The sequence below is a fragment of the Macaca nemestrina genome, chromosome 5 (genome assembly GCF_043159975.1).
Source record: "Macaca nemestrina isolate mMacNem1 chromosome 5, mMacNem.hap1, whole genome shotgun sequence".
NCBI lineage: Eukaryota > Metazoa > Chordata > Mammalia > Primates > Cercopithecidae > Macaca > Macaca nemestrina.
The window spans coordinates 144,684,159-144,706,372 of NC_092129.1; the positions used below are offsets into that span (position 1 = coordinate 144,684,159).

A 22,214-nucleotide genomic window follows, 5' to 3' on the forward strand; every position below is an offset into this window, starting at 1 on the left:
TGAGGCCTGAAGTTTGAGACGAGCGTGAGCAACACAGCAAGACCTCATCTCTAAAAAAGTTTTAAAAAATTAGCTGAGGGTGGTGGCGCACACCTGTAGTCTCAGCTACTTGGTGGTATCTCTTGAGTCCAGGAGTAAGAAAGAAAGAGGAAAGGGAAGGGGAAAAGGCAGGAGAAGGGGAATGGAAAGGGGAAGGGGAAGGGGAAAGAGAAGGGGAAGGGGAAGGGAGGACAAGACAGGAACAGAGAAAGGAGAGGGAGAGGAGAAAAGGGAGGGGAGGGGGAGAGAGAGAGGAGAGGAAGAAAAAAAAAATGAAGAAAGGAAAAGGAAAGGAAAAGAAAAACGGGAGGGGAGGGGATGAACAGAAAGCTAGTATGGCTACAGTACTGTCAGAATATGTAGACTTTAAGTCAAAAGCATTATTAGGGGTGAAGAGGATCATTATAAAATAGTAAAAGAGTCTTCTCCAAAGCCACAAAATACTGCCCTCCCTTAGTATACAAGGGGGATTGGTTTCAGAGCTCCCGCATATACTCAGGTTCCACAGTCAGCCCTACTGAACCAGCGTATATTAAATACTGGTCCTCCATATACACAGGTTTAGCATCCCATATTTTCAATCCGGGTTTGGTTGAAAAGCTTCATATAAGCAGGCATTCAAAGTTCAAACTCATTTTGTTCCAGGGCCAACTGTACTTAAAGTAAAAATGGTTATATTCACAAGAAACTGACAAATTTCCTACAGGGGATGATTTTAATATAACTCTCACACAAAATAATTAATAAGCATACAAAGACCAAGTATCCAACAATTAGATAATGAATTATTTTCTTGTTTTGTTTTCTTTTTTTTTTTGAGACAGAGTCTCACTCTATTGGCCAGGCTGGAGTGCAGTGGCACGATCTCAGCTCACTGCAACCTCTGTCTCCCAGGCTCAAGCAATTCTCCTGCCTCAGGCCCCGAGTAGCTGGGATTACAGACGTGTGCCACCACGCCCAGCTAATTTTTGTATTTTTAGTAGAGATGGGGTTTCACCATGTTGGCCAGGATGGTCACGAACTCCTGACCTCAGGTGATCCGCCCGCCTCAGCCTCCCAAAGTGCTGGGATTACAGGCATGAGCCACCAAGCCCAGCCAAATAAATTATTTTCAAACACATGGAATATTTATAAAAGCTGATTAAAACCTGGCTAAATCTTGACCACATATCAGAACACAAAGCAAAAGTCTCAACAAATGCCAAAGAATTACTAAGATACAGACAATATTACCTGATCATAGGGCAACTGAGTTAAAAACTGCTGAGAAAAAAATTTATATTTGGAAATATACAAAAGAAAATTTTAAACTCGTGAGTGAAATCAAATTATAAAATTACAAAATACTTACAATAATGAAATTACTACATATCAATATCCAGTGAGGATAAAAATACACGTATATTACCTACACCCCAGTCATTTAATCCCTAGATATATACCTGAGAGAAACTCAACAAACATATTCAAGGAGATAGCAACAACCTTAAGGTCTATAAATAATGGCACAGTCAAACAAACAATGGAATAATGTACATAATGGAAACAACTATTGTCATATGTATCAACATGAATGAATCTCAAAATCATGACGCTGAGGGGAAAAAGTAAGCCACTAAATCACAGTAGATTGTACTGTGCTTATATAAACCTTAAAAACAGTACAAACTCAGATATACTGTTTAGGGATTTGTATGCTTAACTCATTTTTTTTCTTTTTTTCTCTTTTGAGATGGAGTCTCACTCTGTCACCTAGGCTAGAGTGCAGTGGTGCCATCTCAGCTCACTGCAACTTCTGTCTCGCAGGTTCAAGTGATTCTCCTGCCTCAGCCTCCTAAGTCGCTGGGATTACAATCGCCTGCCATCACGACCGGCTAATTTTTGTATTTTTGTAGAGATGGGGTTTCATCACGTTGGCCAGGCTGGTCTCCAACTCCTGGCCTCAGGTGATCCGCCCGCCTCAGTCTCCCGAATTGCTGGGATTACAGGTGTGAGCCACAGCACCTGGCCTTAAACCTTTTCAAAGCCCCCAAATATTAGCATAATTCAGAAGAGCAGTTACATCTTAGATTGAGGGAGGGTGGTGTGATGGTGAGAGGCACACAAAAATATCCAAAGATAGGTAATGTCCATTAACAGAAAATTGATCTTAAAATACTCTACAGTGATTAAATGAATAAGGCTACAAGTATAATAGAAAAATCTCAAAAAGAATGTTGAGAGAGAAAAGCAAGCAAGCTACAGAAAGATATACATGGTATAATAATACTTATACAAAAATTTAAAATATGTTAAGAATACCATATATTGTTTATAGATACATGAATGGTAATAATTACAAGATAAAAACATTCAAGGAAATAATATACCAGATTCAGGATAGCGATTACCTCTTTGAGGCCAAGGGATAAGGAGAAAAACGGGTCTTCTATCTTGTTTTGTAATTTTTTATTTCTTAAGCTGTTGGTAGGTATCTGAGTGTGATTATTGTCTATATTCCCTATATATTTTAAAAATCTAATGCTACTCTGTGAAATACAGATTACAGTTTATTATATCAATTCAGAGAAGTACAAGGTTCTTATAACTTGACATGGCCTTCAAACCACAGGGAAGTGTTGCTATCATACTCTATAACTTCATCAGAATCACTACCTTTTGACATATTCTAAACGTAAGAATAGCTAGCATTTATGATGCATTTATTATGTGCCAGGCACTGAACTAAATATTTTATGTGTATAACGTATTTATGTTAGTCCTCAGGAAAACCCTAACAACGAAGGTATAAATAACATCATTTTAATGATAAAGAAATTGAGGTTCAGAAAGTTTAGGTAATTTGTTCCAAGTCAACAGCTAATAAGTAGCAAGGACAAGTCCATTTGACAACAAAGCCCATGGTCTTCAATCACAACCACGCCCATGGTCTTCAATCACAACCACAGGATGTGGCACTGTGATCACCAGGATGGGCCAAGGAAGAGACCTCCATGTCAAGCCCCCAGCCGTTTCCAGCACCACTAGTGAGTGCAATGAATGTAGCCAGTTAGTAACTGCTAAGGTGATCAGTGCTCTACAGCCCCCACTGCTTCTTTTCTGTGTATTTATTTCTCCTAGCCACTTTCTCGTTCTTCCATGTTTTGACATTTTAAAATGGCTTATTATCTCAGTGTTATTTGTATAGCACCTTCAAGAAAAAGGTACTATATCAATGGAATAAAAATAATGCAATAATGATACTTCTTTTTTATGTCATGTCATCTCATTAGCTCTCCTATGTCAATAATCATTGTGTCCCTCCCATAACCATCTGTCTACCATTTAATTGGAAATGTTATATGACCCTGAAAGAACTGAAACTGAGTCATCACTGTACCATCTAGCACAATCCCCGATGCTTGGAGACAGATGCACACACAGAAACTCACTCACTCAGGCACAAGAGCCCTTTGAAGGTAAAGGATGTTGGTGTCTAAAGACAATTATTAATACCAGGTTCCACCCACACACTCTCCAGCCCAAGCTTGCCATGCTGCTTTGATGCTCAGGTACTTTCAAGTTTTCTTTTGTGAATTGGCAGTTCAAAAACTTCAGGTTTTCTTTTAGAAATCAACAGTTGACACAGTGTACCTTCTTTTAACCCATACTCCTTCTATGCCTTTTCTACACCTGCACAGGGTGATGGTGTCATAACATCATCAGGCTAACATACAAACCCAACTGGCTGCTCACAAAGAGAAGAGTAGAAGCTCTATATATTCTCTGCTTGAATCTGAAAAAGCATCCAGGAATCACAGAATGTTACAACCAGTAATGACTTTAGAAATTCAGCTCAATCGTCTCATTTTACAGACAGAGAAAGCAAGAGCTGAGAAAATTACTATAATTCACCAGAAATTGAGTTGGGAGTTTTCTAACTTCCATGCCAAAGTCTGTGCAATACAAAGAGCTCTAGAGTGAGACCTGGATTCAAATCCTGACCTTGCTATTTACTGGGCATACAGCTAAAAGCAAATTGTTTAATCTTTTGGGGCCTTCTGTAAAACAAAGGGAGGTGGTTATTTAAACCTCTCAGGAAAATGTGGATTAAATAAGATAATATACATGAAGACCTAGCACATGAGTACTCAACAAATGACAGAATTAAAAAGAAAAGGTATTTTCCAAACTGAAAGAAAGGGGCACTAAGTAAGAGTTATCTTTTCGTTTTGGCCCTGATATTTGCATCACAGTTCTTATTCTCTTAGGCCTTTCTTTCTGAATCATCCAGCATCCAACTTCTGATTACTGCCAAAAAGAAAGAATCTCTCGGAAGTCTACTCCGAAAATGAAGGGCAACAGATTTATATTACATGTAAAGAAGTAAACAACAAAACATGAGGCACAGAGCCTGCCTCCCAGCATTCTACACTAGAGAGCAGTGCAGATGAAAGGTCCAGAAACAGCCACTTCATCTGATTCAGACAAAGTAAAGGTCTGTTCCCTTGATATATTGTATAATTCTCATATGAATGAGAAAACTAGAAATCTCCAAGCTTATCTACCTCTCTAAATGAGAAAAAAACTCAGGAATAACTAATTTTGTAAGTTAGTTGAGTTAATGGTATATCCAAAGGTCTTAAACTTGTCCTTGAATAAAGTTGTGAGTCTGAGAGAGGTATATGTGAATAAAGGTTTTCCAAAGCAAACTGTTACTTGTAAAAACTGAGTTTAAAAACCTTTGCACTTTAATGGGATTACTGTGAAGAGTGAACGCAGCCCAGATCTTGGCAACTTACCTTATTATCATCTAAAGGAAAAAACAATTTCTCAACAAAGATATGCTTGAATCCTTTAGTACCCAGAAACGGAATGTCTCCAGAAGATAAAGTGACCTAATGGTGCTAGCAAAGTCAAAATAACCAGTGAAGTCCCTGGGACTGGCTACTCACATACTCACTGGCATAGTTTTCTCCACTGTTTTCAGAATGATATTTCACATGTCAATCTTCTTACTACAAAATGCACCTAAAATACTGGAAGCACTGTGAAAGCACTTTGTCCTGTCCTGCTTCACAAGTCCATTAACCTGGGCAGTCTCTCTAGAACTACACCCTATCTAGCCACTATGCAATACTCATTTTGATATGCACATGCCCCATTGTTTATCTCTCAGATGTACAATGCCGATTAGGCAAGATGCTTAGATTCACAACCCCACTTCTAGATTATTACAATAGTATGTCTTTCAGAATGATTTCTTCAAAATATTTAAAAAGAATTTCGGCTATTTTGCTAAACTTTTTCTCTCACTGAAAACAAATTCATTCTTTCTAATCCTGTTCCATAACCTATTTTTTTTCCTCTTAGCAAGGTATCATGTTTCTTCTTTGTAAAATATAAATGGGTGATCACTAATGAGTACATGGTCTCATTCATTCATAGATACATGAACTAAACCAATCCACTAGTGTTACACATTTTCATTTACCAACCTTTCACTATTATAAACAAGATTTCATTGAGTTTCCTTAAGTTATATAATAGAAGTAGATCAATTGGTAAGAGAGGACGTACATTTTTAAAGCATTTGGTATGTATTACCAAATTCTCTTGGCACAGCACTCTGTGATTTCCCATAGCACAAGACTTACTATGGTATATAAGAATCATCTGTTCACTTGTCAGTCTCCTACATTATTCAGGATCCAGGACAAAAAATGGTTCTCAATAAACATTAACTGGATAAATAAGTGGCCAATGTTTTCCTGTAGAAAGTCCATCACTGGATTACATTTAAAAGTATTTATCAGTTGTTACTTTAAACCTTTCATAAACTGTTTTGTGTGTATTTAAGGGTACTCTTAGCATCATGTGGGTCGGCATTTCTAAAAGATAGAGTTTCATACCTGTGAATTTCTATTTTCATAATCAGTAAGTAGAGATGAGAAATTCAACTGCATTTGTTCCAACTCACTCATTAAGACTACTTGGGATCACTAATAAGGCTTCTATCATTATTGCAAACACTAAAGCCAGGTATATAGGAAATCAAATTAGAAGTAGAAGAGGAACTAAGAGTTAAGCGCCTCCTATGAGTCAGGCACTCTGCCAGGGGCTTTGCATTCATTTTCTCATTTAGTCCTCAGAATAAACTGGGCAGTAGATGTCATCACCACATGTCAGCAGAGGACAGTGTGTATGGCAAGGTTGGGCAACCTGCTCCCTCCTTAACAAATGCTAGAGCTAGGTTTTGAGACTCAGCTTTATTTGACTCTAATGTTTGTGCTCTTCCCACTACAGCATGCACCACTGAAGCAACCACCTCCCAGCTCCCCAAAATGCAACAGCTCGCAGCCTGCACCCGGTACGCTGCTGGTTCGCACATTTCCATTCTCAGTCTCCAAACCCCATCTGACTACATATCACAGATTACAAATCCATGCATCCACCAGAAGCTTTAGTTTGATATTTCGCACCATAAAATACTTCATGTTTCAAGTAGTCAAATTTTAAAAAACGGAAAAGGTTGCCAGAGGTTTTGTTTCTCAACCCACTTAAAAATAAAAATTCACTTCCCATATCTCAAGAGTTTGGTTCATACAAGGCACTGTATAAAGGTCTCCTTTAACACAACAGGGTTCTGCTCACCATCCCCTCTCTGCCCAATTTATATCCATAATAGGCTACAGCTTCCGTTCATAGAAACATTTCTAGGTTTCTAAAGCTGCATTGTCCCCCACCCCCATCTCAACCACAAAACTTAAATAGCTTATTTTAAAAAGTTACAAAGCCATTAGGAGCCAGCCAATTCATAAATCAGACTTCTAGCCTTCTGATTAAAATCTCAATAAAATTCTGGTAGTTGGATGTTAATCTGGGTTAACAGCCTCAGCAAGAATAAACTGTTTAAACAGGAATGAGCAAGAACCAATGTACTTACGGACTTGGTCACCTTATGCATATGTTGTAGCTTTAGGGGCAAACTGTGATCTATTGAATGTGGCTAAGTCTACTTAGGTGTCTTTTCATGAATAGTATATCTTCTAGCTTCTTTAAAAAGCAAAGCAAAACACCTTTACCCTATCAGATTCTTACCCAGCCTCTCATGGCCATTCCTTCTCTTTAAAAATCAGATTATCTTCTTTTTTTAAAAAATATTTTTATTAATTTTTGTTTTCTTTCAAAAATCATTTTTATTAATTGAAAAAAATCAGACTCTCTTCACTGATCTCAGAATAGACAGACTGAATAACACTGCTCAGTTTTTGTGTGCTTCCTTCTTTTTTTAAAATTTAATTTGAGACAGGGTCTCGCTCTGTCACCCAGGCTGGAGTGCAGTGGCATACACATGGCTCACTGCAGCCTTGACTTCCTGGGCCCAAGTGATGCTCCCACTTTAGCCTCCTGAGTAGCTGGGACTACAGTTGTGTGCCACCACACCCAACTACCTTAAAAAAAATTTTTTTTTTTTGGTAGAGATGGAGCATCACTATGTTGCCCAGGCTGGTCTTGAACTCCTGGGCTCAAGAGATCCTCCCACTTTGGTATCTCAAAGCACTGGGATTACAGGTGTAAGCCACCATGCCCAGCCTGTGTCCTTTCAAGTAAGTTAAAAATATATATGTATAATACATACACATATACATACACACACACACACACACCCCTACATGTATATATCCTCCTAATGATGATAAATGACTCCTATCCTATGTTCCCTATTTATGTCCATGAATCTGCAATTTGAGTAATATCTCAAAAAATAAAATAGACCTTGTCTTTTACCCTCCGTCCCATCTCAAGACACGGTATCAACACTCACTTAAAAGAATAAAGTCAGAAGACAGGAATTATCTTGAACTTCATGTTCTCCCTTCTTAATTTTACATTCCCCAAATTACCATTCTAGTCATTTACAACTCCTAAATATCTCCTGAATCCACCTACTTTTCCATTACCACTGTAGTCTAAGCCATCATCATCTGTAAGATTCCTCTGATAGCATCTTTTTTATTTTGAGACAGAGTCTCACCCTGCCACTGAGGCTGGAGCGTAGTGGTGCAATCTCGGCTCACTGCAACCTTGGCATCCTGAGTTCAAGCCTCTTGGGTTCAAGTGATTCTCGTGCCTCAGCCTCCCGAGCAGCTGGAACTACTGGTGTGCACCACCACATGTGGCTAATTTTTGTATTTTTAGTAGAGACAGGGTTTCGTCATGTTGGCCAGGCTGGTCTCGAACTTCCAGCCTCAAGCAGTCTGCCTGCCTTGGCTTTCCAAAGTGCTAGGATTACAGGAATGAGACACCATGTCCAGACTCGATAACATCTTAATTGATATCTTTGTGTTCTCTCTTGGCTCAGTGTAATCCACTCGTCATAGTGCAACCACAGTGATTGCAAAAAAAAAAACAAACAAACAAACAAAAAACTGTAAGAAAACAAATTCTGATAACATCACCTCCCTGCCTAAACCCTTGAATGGCTTCTCATTGCCTTTACAACCAGATCCAGAATCCTAACCATGGCTTAGAACTTACAACTGGCTGCTGGCTATTTCTTCAGCCACTGCTCCTCCTCTCCCTCTCCTTGCTTTAGCCATTCTCCAGCAGTCTTGGTTTTTCAGACACTCCGTGCTCTTTCTCAACAGGGAGTGCTATTTTTTTTCTTTTCTTTTTTCTTTCCCCCAAAATGGAGTCTCGCTCTGTCGCCTAGGCTGGAGTACAGTGGCACGATCTTGGCTCACTGCAACCTCCGCCTCCCAGGTTCAAGCAATTCTCCTGCCTTGGCCTCCTGAGTAGCTGGGATTACAGGCATGCACCACCACACCCAGCTAGGTTTTGTACTTTTTAGTAGAGACAAGGTTTCATTATGTTGGCCAGGCTCAAACTCCTGACCTCAAATGATCTCCCTGCCTCAGCCTCGTGCCTGTAATCATGTTGGGATTACAGGCGTGAGTCACCACACCCGGCTGTCAACATGGAGTACTTTAGTCATGACATGTGGAAGATTTTTTATCTTCATATTCACCTTGGTAAATCCTACTCATATTTGAACTCTTAATATAAGCACTACTTCCTAAGAGAAGTCCTTAAGATTATCCATAGAAGGCACTTTATTAAATATTTGTTGGATAAATGAATATCTTATTCACAGTGTGACTCAGCCCCTAGCAAAACGCCTGCCACATAATACACAATATACATTTCTTGAATTTAATGTATTGGATATTGATGAACACACAAAGTTGAAGAGTATTAGTTCTCTTACAGACATTAATGGATTTTAAATTGCTACAAAATTTATTTATAGGAGGCAAGAGTGCTCCTACCTACAAGAGAAATATTAAGCACCCTGTCAATAAGTAGATGTTTGGATTTCATAAATTATCTCTGCACATATAAAAATTTCTTATTATTCATCATGGATAACTGGTCCTAACAGGACTTACAAGGTCTCTCAAGTCACTTCCTGCTTGCTTAGATTTAAACCACAGAGCTTAAGATTTTTACGTGAGGCAAATACAGGTAACATTAGACTGGCTCCCAAAAGCATATTCTCAAATGTGTCTTGCAAAAAACAGGCAACAAGAGAATATATGAAGCTGACAAAGCTTACTCTTTTCATCAATTAAACTTACTTTATAATCTGGTTTATCACTGAAATTAAACATTCTCTAGATTCTTCACACCTATAGAGCCAACTACTCAGAGGTGTGAACTAGCAAAAAAAAAAAAATTATTTGGAGTAAGGCTTGTTTCTTATACAGCATTTATTGTGCAGACTATAGTTTTCCCTGTAACAGTATTTCATATTCAATATTCATTTACAGGGCATAAATTAGCAATGTTAACATTACAGCAAATATCTAACAATTCATTAGTACTACAATAACATGTACATTTACATCATTTCAGTCTAACCACAAAATACGTCAATTTTTTTAAAACACAGGGAGAAGTTTTCTGAATATTGTGGCATTAATCTAGCTCTAACAAAATATGCACTTTATGCTGTGTGTGCATATACACATACAGTTCAGCCATCAAAATTACTGATAGGGTTTGGCATATTGTGGAAAAACTGGGTAAAGCTGACAAAACAGGCAAGTTGGAGCCTAAAAACAAAACAAAAAACTTCTATTTGTTTATAGTTGACCCTTGGTATCATCTAAAGACTTCCCCTCAAGCCATTAGTCCTTAGTGTCATTCATGAATTACTCCAATGGCACAGAAGTGGCATGAACGTAATTGCTGGAGAGGCTGGAGGCTGGAATATTTTACCCCAGATCAAAGGCTTTAAATGTCCCATAAAGACTTCAATGACAACAGAATAGAAAAGTAGAAAAGCATTTGGGAATAAATTAGCAAAAACAGCAGGTTACCACCCCTCTTTTTAGATCACTGATTATTTCTATAATTGTATCCACAGTCCTAATGCTACTAGCCTTTCATTTTACCGTGCAGATGTAACAGGAGAAAAGACAAAAGAATAACTCCCACTGGCACCTCTCTTTTGAGGGAGACGATGGTGGTGGGACTGGGAAAAGCGTAGGTGGTGGGACTGGGTAGAGCGTAGGTGGGATTGCTCTTGCCCACCTACGCTCTTACAATCTGGTCCTATTCGTTCTTCCTTCCCTCCATCCACAAAGGCAGCTCCTGACTTAATGAGCTATTCCTACCCCTAATTACTCCCTCAATATTTCCTGAGTATTTCTACTCAGTTCTCAGTCTTATCATCTCATACCAGGGTCACACACCACCAGTCTTCAGGTCTCCTTCATTTAAGCTCTGCTACTAAGCTGACCACTCCATCTGTTTCAGTAAATTCAACTTAGAGTGGTGATATTAACTTTTGAGACACATTTTCCCTTAAGATAAAACTTGTAAATGTTCAGCACAAATTCAAGCAATACAATGTGCTATATTTTAAGAATGTCAGCTGGGCACAGTGGTGCACGCCTTTGTCCCAGTGTATTAGTCCATTCTCATGCTGCTATGAAGAAATACCCAAGACTGGGTAACTTATAAAGAAAAGAGGTTTAATTGACTCACAGTTTCACATGGATGGGAAGGCCTCAGGAAACTTAGAACCATGGCGGAAGGGGAAGCAAACATGTCCTTCTACACAAGGTGGCAGGAGAGAAGCGCCAAGCAAAGGGGGAAAGTTCCTCATAAAGCCGTCAGATCTCATAGGAACTCACTCACTTTCACGAGAACGGCATGGGGGTAACTGCCCCCATGATTCAATTACCTCCCACCAGCACGACGTGGGGATTATGGTAACTAAAATTCAAGATGAGATTTGGGTAGGGACACAGTCAAACCATATCACCTGGCTACTAGAAAGGCTGAGGTAGGAGGACTGCTTGAGCCCAGGAATTCCAGGCCAGCCTAAGTAACATCTCAAAACTCCATCTCTAGAAGGGGAAAAAGAAGAAAAGAATGAATTGCCTTCTTGGCCAGGCACAGTGACTCACGCTTGTAATCCCAGCACTTTGGAAGGTCGAGGTGGGTGGATCAACTGAGGTCAGGAGTTTAAAACCAGCCTGGCCAATATGGTGAAACCCTATCTCTAATAAAACTACAAAAATTAGCCGGGCGTGGTGGCATGCACCTATAATCCCAGCTACTCAGGAGGCTGAGGCATGAGAATTGCTTGAACCTGGGATGTGGAGGTTGCAGTAAGCCAAGACTGTACCACTGTGCTACAGCCTGGGAGAGAGAGTGAGACTCTGTCTCCAAAAAAAAAAAAAAAAAAATGAATTGCCTACTCAAAAGTGGTGAATGAAGAGGGGGGTGGAGGTGGGGGGAGCGAAGAGAGTCAATCTCTTTCCCAAAGAGTAAAAGACCAAGTAGTGGTTCAAACTTCTAAGATATATTTTTTTGAAGGATGAAATGATGGGCTTACTAATACTTTCTTCTTACATCTATTAAAGCATATCAGGGGGATGTTCAGAGAAGATGGCAATGATCTTCACAAGATTAGGGCTAATTTACTAATTTTTATCCAGTCAATCCAAGGTATCAGAATACACGATGTTTATATAATTCACAATTCCTAAAAGGTATCTATCTTCATGTAAAGGCTATCAACTACTGATACAAAAGCTTTCTCCACTAGTGAGAAAAGCTCCATGGACAATTAACCTACATATCCTCTGTGGCAGTATGATGTGTGTAACCAGACTGCCTGAGTTCAAATCCTGGCTCTATTTCTTAACAGCTGTGTAATCTTGGGCAAGTTACTTAACTTCTCTTGCTCTAGTTTTCTCCCCACAAATGAGAATAATAATACTATCTACCTAATAAAGTTATTTTGTAGATTAGATAATACATGTGGAAGTCTTAGAACGGTGCCTGACATATAAGTAAATCTTGAAGTAACTATGATTGCTATTTCTCTTCCGACTCCTTGTATGCAATTTAAAAAGTTGCTAGCTTGAGACTAAGGCAATGAAATTAATTTCTCTGGTGTGAATTATAGCGAAGTCTTTGGCTTCATTAACAATGTACACTAACAAGCCAATCCTGGGGATACAAATACAAAAGTTTTCAGAGACCAGGTGAGTATCATAAATGTGTGAAGTTAGGGAGCCTAACACAAAAGGGAGTGCTAGTTACTGTGGCTAACTGGCAAGTGTAAGTCTCACCTAAAGGCATGTGATTTCAAATGTAAAACAAAAATTAAAACCTCCAAATACAAGATATCTGTGCTTTGAAAGCCAAAAATGTAAGACCCTTGATTTAAACAGAGACAAATGCACTTATTATATAAAAGTTTTGAAAACTGCATTATTGATTCTGCCTATCAGTAAAGAAATGACTGATCAGATATATGTGAAATCAATGTAAGAACAAACAGGAAAGTTTAGAGGTATAATACAAAGAATCAGACAGACTCGTATGAATCGTGCCTAAGCTACTTAGAAACTGCATGACCATAAGAAAGTTACTTAACTTTATTTCAGTTTCCTCAACTGCAAAAATGTTAAAACCTACTGTGTAGGATTGTTGTGAGGATAGCAGATAATGCAGGTGCCCCTCATAAAACAAGCATTGAATTTTTTTTTTTTTTGAGATGGAATCTCACTCTGTCATCCAGGGTGGAATGCAGTGGCATGATCTTGGCTCAATGCAAGCCCTGCCTCCTAGGTTCACACCATTCTCTTGCCTCAGTCTCCCAAGTAGCTGGGACTACAGGTGCCCGCCACCACACCCAACTAATTTTTTTGTATTTTTAGTAGAGACGGGGTTTCACCGTGCTACCCAGGATGGTCTCGATCTCCTGATCTCGTGATCCACCCACCTCGGCCTCCCACAGTGCTGGGATTACAGGAGTGAGCCACTGCGCCCGGCCTGAATGTATTTTTTAACGACTCATAAAAAAATGTTGGGGCCAGGCATGGTGGCTCATGCCTGTAATCCTAGCACTTTGGGGGACTGAGGTGGGCAAATAGCTTGAGCTCAGGAGTTCAAGACCATCCTGGACAACATAGCAAAAACCTGTCTCTACATAAAATACAAAAATTGGCCAGGCGTAATGGTGCGCGCCTGTAGTCCCAGCTACTCAGGAGGCTGAGGTGGGAGGATCACCTGAGTCCAGGGAGGGTGAGGCTGCAGTGAGCCATGATTGTACCAGTGCACTCCAGTCTGGACAACAGAGTAAGACCCTGTCTCAAAAATAAACAAATAAACCCACAAACACAAAAGTTAAAAAAAAAGCCAAAAAAAAAAAAAAAAAAAAAAAAACCTAGGTCTAGAAAAGATCTTCTTAAGCTAGGGTTCTTATTATCAGTCAGCTTAGGCTAATTTACCTGCAAAAACAAATGACCCTAAAATCTACAGGCTTTATAACAATGGTTTGTTTTGATCACATTATAGGTCTACTGAGGGTAGGAAGCAGCTCTGCTCCATGTATCTTCATTCCAGGAACCCAGAATGAAGGAGTGGCCCTAAATGGAATACCGCTGGTATCACTGCAAAGGGAAAAGAGAAATGGAAACACCTAACAGCTCTTAACGTTTCTGGTCATAAAAGCCAAATAAACTTTTCATTAGCATTTTATTGGCTAAAATAAGTCACATAGCTCAGCCTGATGATCAGGACAGGGAAGTATGAGCCTCACACTGGGAGGGGCACCAAATATGTGGAGACAATAATCTGGGATACATAATGTGTGTGCACAGAAAACTTTTGCATATAATTTTGAGTAATCTTATTAAATTACATGCAATATTGTATATGTATATAGGCACATTTTCCCTCTCAGATAAAGGAATAAAGATACTATATTCTGCAAAGCATCACAGATCACAGACCAAAAGGGCCAAAGAAAAAGTCACACTGGGTTTGAAAGAAGTAATATTTCTTTTTTGCTTTTTCTTTTTTTTTGGAGGCAGAGTCTCCCTCTGTTGCCCAGGCTGGAGTGCAGTGGTGCGATCTTGGCTCATTGCAACCTCCGCCGCCTGTGTTCAAGTGATTCTCCTGCCTCAGTCTCCCGAGCAGCTGCGATTACAAGCGTGCATCACCATCCAGCTAATTTTTGTATTTTTAGTAGAGATGGAGTTTCCATCTCTACTAATGTTGGCCAGGCTGGTCTTGAACTCCTGACTTCAAGTGATCTATATGTCTCCCAAAGTGCTGGGATTACAGGGATGAGCCACCTGGCCAGAAGTCATATTTCAAACATACAGCCATTACTAATTATAATACTAGATCAGTACACTTTAGTTCTAACTCTGATTTTCCCAGCTGCTGATTACTAGACAATATGGGCTGGAGATATCAACTAACTTTCTACCAGGCTGTACTAAATTCTGTAATAGTCTTAATAAAAATCTGAATGTATGAATGCCATAAAACCATATTAAGCAGATACTGGCTTATTGAAAAGAAAGTTTTGTCTGAAACAACTGTATTTCCAAGCAACTAAAATCCTTGTTCTTTATAAAATACCAGATAATCCGACCCTAACTCAAAATTTTGTGTTTTAAATTAATAGGACCACGATATGTTGGTTTTATCTTTTACTGATTACAAGTCAGGCTCATTTCTGATTCTCAAATGGACACCGGTTACTAAGTCAATGTATTAAATTTTTTATTTATAGCTGCCTATCAAACAGAGGAAACAAATTATTACAAAGTCCTTCTTAGGAATGAACTGCCTCATACCTAGTTAATCCAAACCGGTTTGTCTAAATGTCACTTAAGACAAGTGAAATTTGGTATAACTAACACATTTTTAAAATATTTTTCATTTGGGAATATGCTTTTTACTTCACTTGCAAGCATGGGTAAGTATGTATTGAATGGAATAGAGGAAGAGGTAGAAGTTATCCATTCTGAAATTATCTTTCAAATATTTAATAGCATGTGATATAGGTAAATTTCTTCAAATAGCACTAAACAAATTAAATGATTGTGTTCTATGTAGATAACAACTCCCATTATCTCTTACTCTTATTCTATGCGGCTCAACAGGAAGTCTTACAGATCAAAAATCCTTGATAATTTTCTCATTTAGGCAATTTATTAGGCTTAGATCTTACATTAGTCTGAGAGATGGTGCTTACCATTAATTCAGACAAATGGGCAAAAGGAAAATGAGATACATTTTAGTCATCATCACCGGAACTTACTTTTCATATATAATGCCCTTGGCTTCTATAATGAGGGATGTTATAAGAAAAAGCCATGTAAAAAACACTTTTTGAAGAGCTGTTACTGAGAACACTGTTCACTACTCTTCTCGCTAACCACTTTAGAGTTCATAATACAATGATCTCTAAACTGCTTATAAAGTATTTCCATTTTTGCTTTGATCCCTAGGAAGCTCAGATTTCAATCTGCACTGTCTTTAATGATTATACAGATGTTTATATGGATTTCTGTGTTCAAATTCCTTATCTTGGTCTTACTACTCAATCTGTATTTTCCCTTTGTCCTGATACCAACATTTAAAAAGAAAAAACTATTGTAATCTACATTTTTTTTACTAAACTACTCTTATTAGAAATAGGTAGTGTTAAATAAAATACCATAATCTTACCTTTTAAGTGGGAGATTTCATAAATATTTGAGACAATATATATTTATATCTGTATCAATATTTAAGTGAAGGCTACTGATTCAAAGGAAGAAAAATTGCTAGAAAAATGTATATGAAATTAGAAACAAAATTTTACATGAACTGCATTAGAATTCCTATATAAGGAACTATGATTAGATTCTTATTTCATTTTATCTTTCAAGGTAAAGATTGCATGCATAAGAAATATCAACTAATGTATCAGAATTTCTACACAGGAATGGCTGGGCACTGTGGCTCAAGCCTGCAATCCCAGCACTTTGGGAGGCCAAGCTGGGTGGATCACTTGAGGTCACGAGTTCGAGACCAGCCTGGGCAATATGGCAAAACCCCCATCTCTACTAAAAATACAAAAATCAGTGGGGCGTAGTGGCACGCACCTGTAATCACAAGTACATGGGAGGCCAAAGCAGGAGAACTGCTTAAACCCAGGAGGCGGAGGTTGCAGTGAGCCAAGATCGTGCCACTGCACTCCAGTCTGGGCAAAAGAGTGAGATTCCATCTCAATAAATAAATAAATAAATAAATAAATAAATAAAAGAATTTATACATGGGGAGATGACAGCTATAACTAAACAGATTTTAAGGCAAGACATGTCAAGTCTAAAATAGGAGGAGTTGAAAAACCATAGACAAACAAAAATCAACAGAAGATGCTTAGGAGGCTAGCTACAATATTACAAAAGCAGTACAATTTCCTTAACACTTTATACTTCAATTGTCTCACCAGAAATCATACACATCTAAAAAGACTGGCTCAAAAAAGAAACTAATTACTTTTGCATCTTCTCATGTACTTTTATCAAGAGCAAAAACATCTTCCGCACAACCAGCCCCAAAACTCCCATTTCATGAAAGTGATTTACCACTTCGCTTAGCTCTGTATGTGAATAACACTGTAGTGCAAAGTCAAGGGAAAAAACTAGCATGTCAAGAAAGGCTGCAGCACATTCTCAATTTCTCTTTTAATATTGTGTTTATCAATCTGATAGATGTTAAATTCCATTCACCTTTTTTCCCAGAAACGAAAACTAAAACTAAGAGTGACAAGGAAAATTACCATCTCTGCAGCAAAGTTCTTGCTGAGACATTAAAGATGCCTAGTGAAGAATGAACTGTGGCTCTAGCACTCAGGAGCTCAAGTTCTGCAAGATGGCCAAAGGACCAATGTTATTCATTTCAGATAGACTAAAAATGTTAACCTGCCAATCTAAAAAAAAGTAAGTGTTAACTAGACTTACTTTCAACCAAATTAAAATCCAGCAATAAGTTTTTTAAATTAAATAAATCTTCTCCATTAACTAGTCATGGCCAGAAATAAATGCACCAAAGACAGTAATTAGTGTACTGCTATGGGTGTAAAGAAAAGGGTGAAAAGGGTCAGTTTAAGGGAGGAAAAAAACCACCAAAATTAGCTTATACTAGTTGTGACGGTATTCAGAAGGACAGACTAAAGACTTTGGAATGGCTTTTTATTGGATTAGTTTTTGTTGAGATGGCCACAATTATGTATACAAGAGAAGCTGTTATTTTTGACTGTTTGCCCTGACAGACCTTGTCCCAGAATCTTTATTTTTTATTATGTCATTTAAAAATAGTTTCACAGAATATACTCATGTAATTTTGTAGCTGAAGGGCTTTGAGAAATGAGCTACTTGGGCTGGGCATAGGGGCTCACACCTGTAATCCCAGCACTTCGGGAGGTCAAGGTGGGAGGATTACCTGAGGCCAGGAGTTTGAGAGCAGCCTGAGCAACAGTGAGACTTTGTCTCTAAATAAACAAATAAATAAATAAATAAATAAATAAATAAATAAGCAAGCAAGCAAGCAATCTGGGTGTGGTGACATGAGCCTGCACCTTTAGTCTTAGCTACTCAGGAGACTGAGGCAGGAGGAGTCCTTGGACCCTGGAGATCAAGGCTGTGGTGAGCCAAGATCATGCCACTGCACTCCAGGTAGCTGACAGAGCAAGACCCTGTTGTAAGGGGAAGAGTGAGAGAGGGAAAGGAGGAGAGGAAGGTGAAGGGGAAGAGGGGAAGGAGGAGGAGGGGAGAAAAGAAGAGAGGGGAGAAAAGGGGAGAGGGAGGGAGGGAGGAAGAAAAGAAGTGAAAAGAAAAAGGGGGGAGGGGAGAGAAGAGAAGGGGAGGGGAGGGGAGGGGAGAGAAGAAAAGGGGAGGGAAGAGGAGAGAAGTGGAGAGGAGGGAAGAGGAGGGGAGGAGTGGGGGAGGAGAGAGAAGAGAAGAGGCAAAAATCTACTACAATTTTTTTTTTTTAAATCTAAAATCAAGGTCAATGGTATTACCAGCATTTTAAAGAAACAGAATAGAGGGCTGGGCACGGTGGCTCACAGGGTGGCAGCAGAAAGGGGAAAGGGAGAGAGGGAGGGAGGAAGAAGGAAAAGACAAGACTAGACTAGACAAGTCAAGAGAAACAACAGAAAAGGAAATATCAGCATGCAGTACACGTAAGAGAGGAGACCACCCCTCAAACAGCCTTATGCCCAATTTCTGTCTCCAAAGAAAGAAGAAGTTAAAAACTAAAAGGCAGAAACGAAATCCACAGGCAGACAGCCTGGCGCCACACCCTGGGCCTGGCAGTTAAAGATCCACCCCTGACCTAATCAGTTATGTTATCTATAGATTACAGACATTGTGTAGAAAAGCACTGTGAAAATCCCTATCTTGTTTTGTTCCTATCTAATTACCAGTGCATGCAGCCCCCAGTCACGTACCCCCTGCTCGCTCAATCCATCACGACCCTCTCACACGCACCCCCTTGGAGCTGTGAGCCCTTAAAAGGGACAGGAATTGCTCACTCGGAGAGCTCGGCTCTTGAGACGGGTCTTGCCGATGCTCCCAGCCGGATAAACCGCTTCCTTCTTTAACTCTGTGTCTGAGGGGTTTTGTCTGCTGCTTGTCCTGCTACACACATAGTAAGGTTAAACTGTCTCTTATAAAACTTTTGACTTTGTAATATATATTTATTATGCACACATACATGTATATTAGATCACAATGGAAAATATATTTCTTAATGGAAGCTGTAGTCAAAAAGATTATAATACCAATGATCTAACACATTATTTTTTTATCTGAGCAAAGTGAGGCACAGAAGGGAAGCTACCAACCTGTCCTGGGCATCCTTGGCAGGAGCTCAAGTGAGAAACATACAGAAATGTTTAATCTGAAAAGGGAAACGTCTCTCACCATGAATGCTAATCTATGACTTTCCCAAGTAGGTTTTTATTACTTAATATAAATGATCTATTCTGTTAACCATCTATTCTTAAAAATACACCCTATAAATCTAGTTCAATCATTCAGATAGTTGTGAACTACTAGTCCTGAATGGCACTGAAAACATACTCTTCTTTTTCATACCTTCCTTTCTTGCATATGTTTCTTGTTAGAGCCAATAATGACAAAATTTCCTTAAAAAGATTCTGCTTTTTAAGCAGCTTGACCAGGCATAGTGGCTCATGTTTGCAATCCCAGCACTTTGGGAGGCTGAGGCGGGTGGATCACTTGAGCTCAGGAGTACAAGATCAGCCTGGTCAACATGGCAAAACCCCATCTCTACTAAAAATACAAAGATTAGCTGGGCGTGGTGGTGGATGCCTATAATCCCAGCTACTCAGGAGGCTGGGGCAGGAGAATTGCTTGAACCCAGGAGGTGGAGGTTGCAGTGAGCTGAGATAGTGCCACTGCACTCCAGCCTGAGTGACAAGAGCAAAATTCCATCTCAAAAAAAAAAAAAAAAAAAAAAAGCTCAAGAAGGAGTTACATGTTACATGCATACTTTCCCCCTCCCCCAAACTGGTCAAAAGTGTGATTTACTTAGTCCATGCATTATTTGAAATGTGTAACCTTTTTAATGCAGCAAATTCTATTTTAAGAAAATCATTTTAAGGAAAACAAAACAAGTACAAAAGATATATATTAGGCCAGGCAGTGGCTCACACCTGTAATCCTAGCACTTTCGGAGGCTGAGGTCAGATCACCTGTGGCCAGGAGTTCGAGACCAGCCTGGCCAACAAGGCGAAACCCTGTCTCTACTTACAAAAAAAAAAAAAAAAAAAAAAAAAGCCATGTCCAGTCATATGTACACTTACAGTCCCAGCTACTTGGGAGGCTGAGGCACAAGAATCACTTCAACCTGGGAGGCAGAGGCTGCTGTGAGGCGAGATTGCATTACTATACCCCAGCCTGGACAACAGTGGCCCAGAGCGAGACTCTGTCTCAAAAAAAAAAAAAAAAAAAAAAAAAAAAAAAAAAAAAAAAAAAAAAAAAAAAAAAAAAGAAAAGTATATAAAAAAATCAGTGGTGACATCACAAAACAGAAATCAGTTTGAAGGGATGCCCAGGAGCCAAATCTGGGACAATGTAAGCATCAATAATAGTAATAACAATATAAATTAGTAATGGATAACTTACTAAATAAAATACACATCCATGGATTTATGATGATATAATTTAAGAATGGGCGAGACGGAAAAACTCTTACAGTGGAAAGCAAACTAATAAACACAGAAGAAATTATGCAGTTAACAAAAGTCATCAATAGATGCTAAAAAACTACTGAGTGAAATTTTCATGAAGGACATTTATATAGTCTCAAAGTATCTTCCACAATTACTTATTAATTAGTAAGGGAATGTAGGAAATTTATAGTGGAGAGACATGAGGACACTACCTTAATCACATGCTTCCTGATACTGTGCACTACAGACACATATTACTTTTGTGATACTGCTCCCTAAAATGCATAATTTCAATCTAATCATGAGGAAACATCAAACACAAACTGACGGACATTCTACAAAATAACTGGCCTGTACCCCTTACTAATATCAAAGGTCAAGAAAAACAATAACAGGCTAAGGGACTGTAACACAGTAAAGGTGACTAAGGAGACATAACTAAATGCCAGAAATGAATTAGACCTTGATGGCAGGGGCAGGGGCACAGGGGGCAGTAGGGAATAGTTATCTTTAAAAAGGATATTACTGAGACAAGTGATGAAATTTGAATATAGACTGTGGATCAGATAATAGAAGTGTGTCAATATTAGATTTCCTAATTTTGATAATTGTACTGTGGTTAAATTAAGAGAATGTCCTTGTTCTTAGTATACATGAAAATATTCAAGGATTAAAAGGCATGATGTCTTCAACTTATGCTCAAATGGTTCAGAAAAATATGCACGTGGGGGTGTGTGTGTACATACAAACATACATAAATACATACATACATACATACAGAATGATAAAATAAATGAGGCAAAACATAAACAACTCCTGAATCTGCATAAAGGATATACTAGAGATTTTGTATTAGTTTTTGCTGCTTTTCTATATATGTTTGAAATTGTATCAAAATTAAAAGATTTATGCTTTTTTGCAGTGAGCTGAGATCCGGCCACTGCACTCCTGTCTGGGTGACAGAGCGAGACTCCGTCTCGGAACAAAAAAAAAGATTTATGCTTTTAAATGTTGTACTTAATGTAAAAACTGAAGTTTTAAAAAGATATGTACATGGAAGCAACTGAAGTGTCCACTGACACATGAATATATAAACAAAATGTAGTATATACATGCAACAGGATGTTATGCAGTCTTAAAAAAGAAGGAAATTCTGTGACATGCTAGAATATGAATGAACTTTAAGAATATTAAGTGAAACAAGCCAGTCACAAAAAGACAAATACTGAGCTGTACAGTTAAGCATTGTTAAAATAGTACTTTTATGTTAAGTGAATTTTACCACAATTTAAAAGTTTGAAAAATATATAATGAATTTAAAAATTTCTTTAAAGATGCGTATGCAAGAATAGTCACTACAACCTTTTCTGTAAGTATTAACAACCAGAATGTCCTTTAAGAGCTGAGGCGGGTATCTATGTATAGACAATGAGAAAAAGTAGAAAACACAGGCTTATAAAGTACTATGTTTTATATACTGACTGTACAAAAATAAAGTTTTTTCGTTTTTTTTTTTTTCTAGCTTTTAATCCATTTCTCTCCCCAATGTCTCAAGAGATGCATAAGTTTAAGAGTAATAATATTCAGGTGGGAGAATGAGGAAGGATAATATTGTTTTCTAAAC

At 38.5% G+C, this 22,214-nt stretch overlaps 1 protein-coding gene across 5 annotated transcripts in view; it reads right to left on the minus strand.

The window, feature by feature from the left end:
- The window catches only part of LOC105474551 (zinc finger AN1-type containing 3), a 335,383-nt gene that overhangs the window by 91,755 nt on the left and 221,414 nt on the right, over window positions 1-22,214 (minus strand). The window lies entirely within an intron of this gene.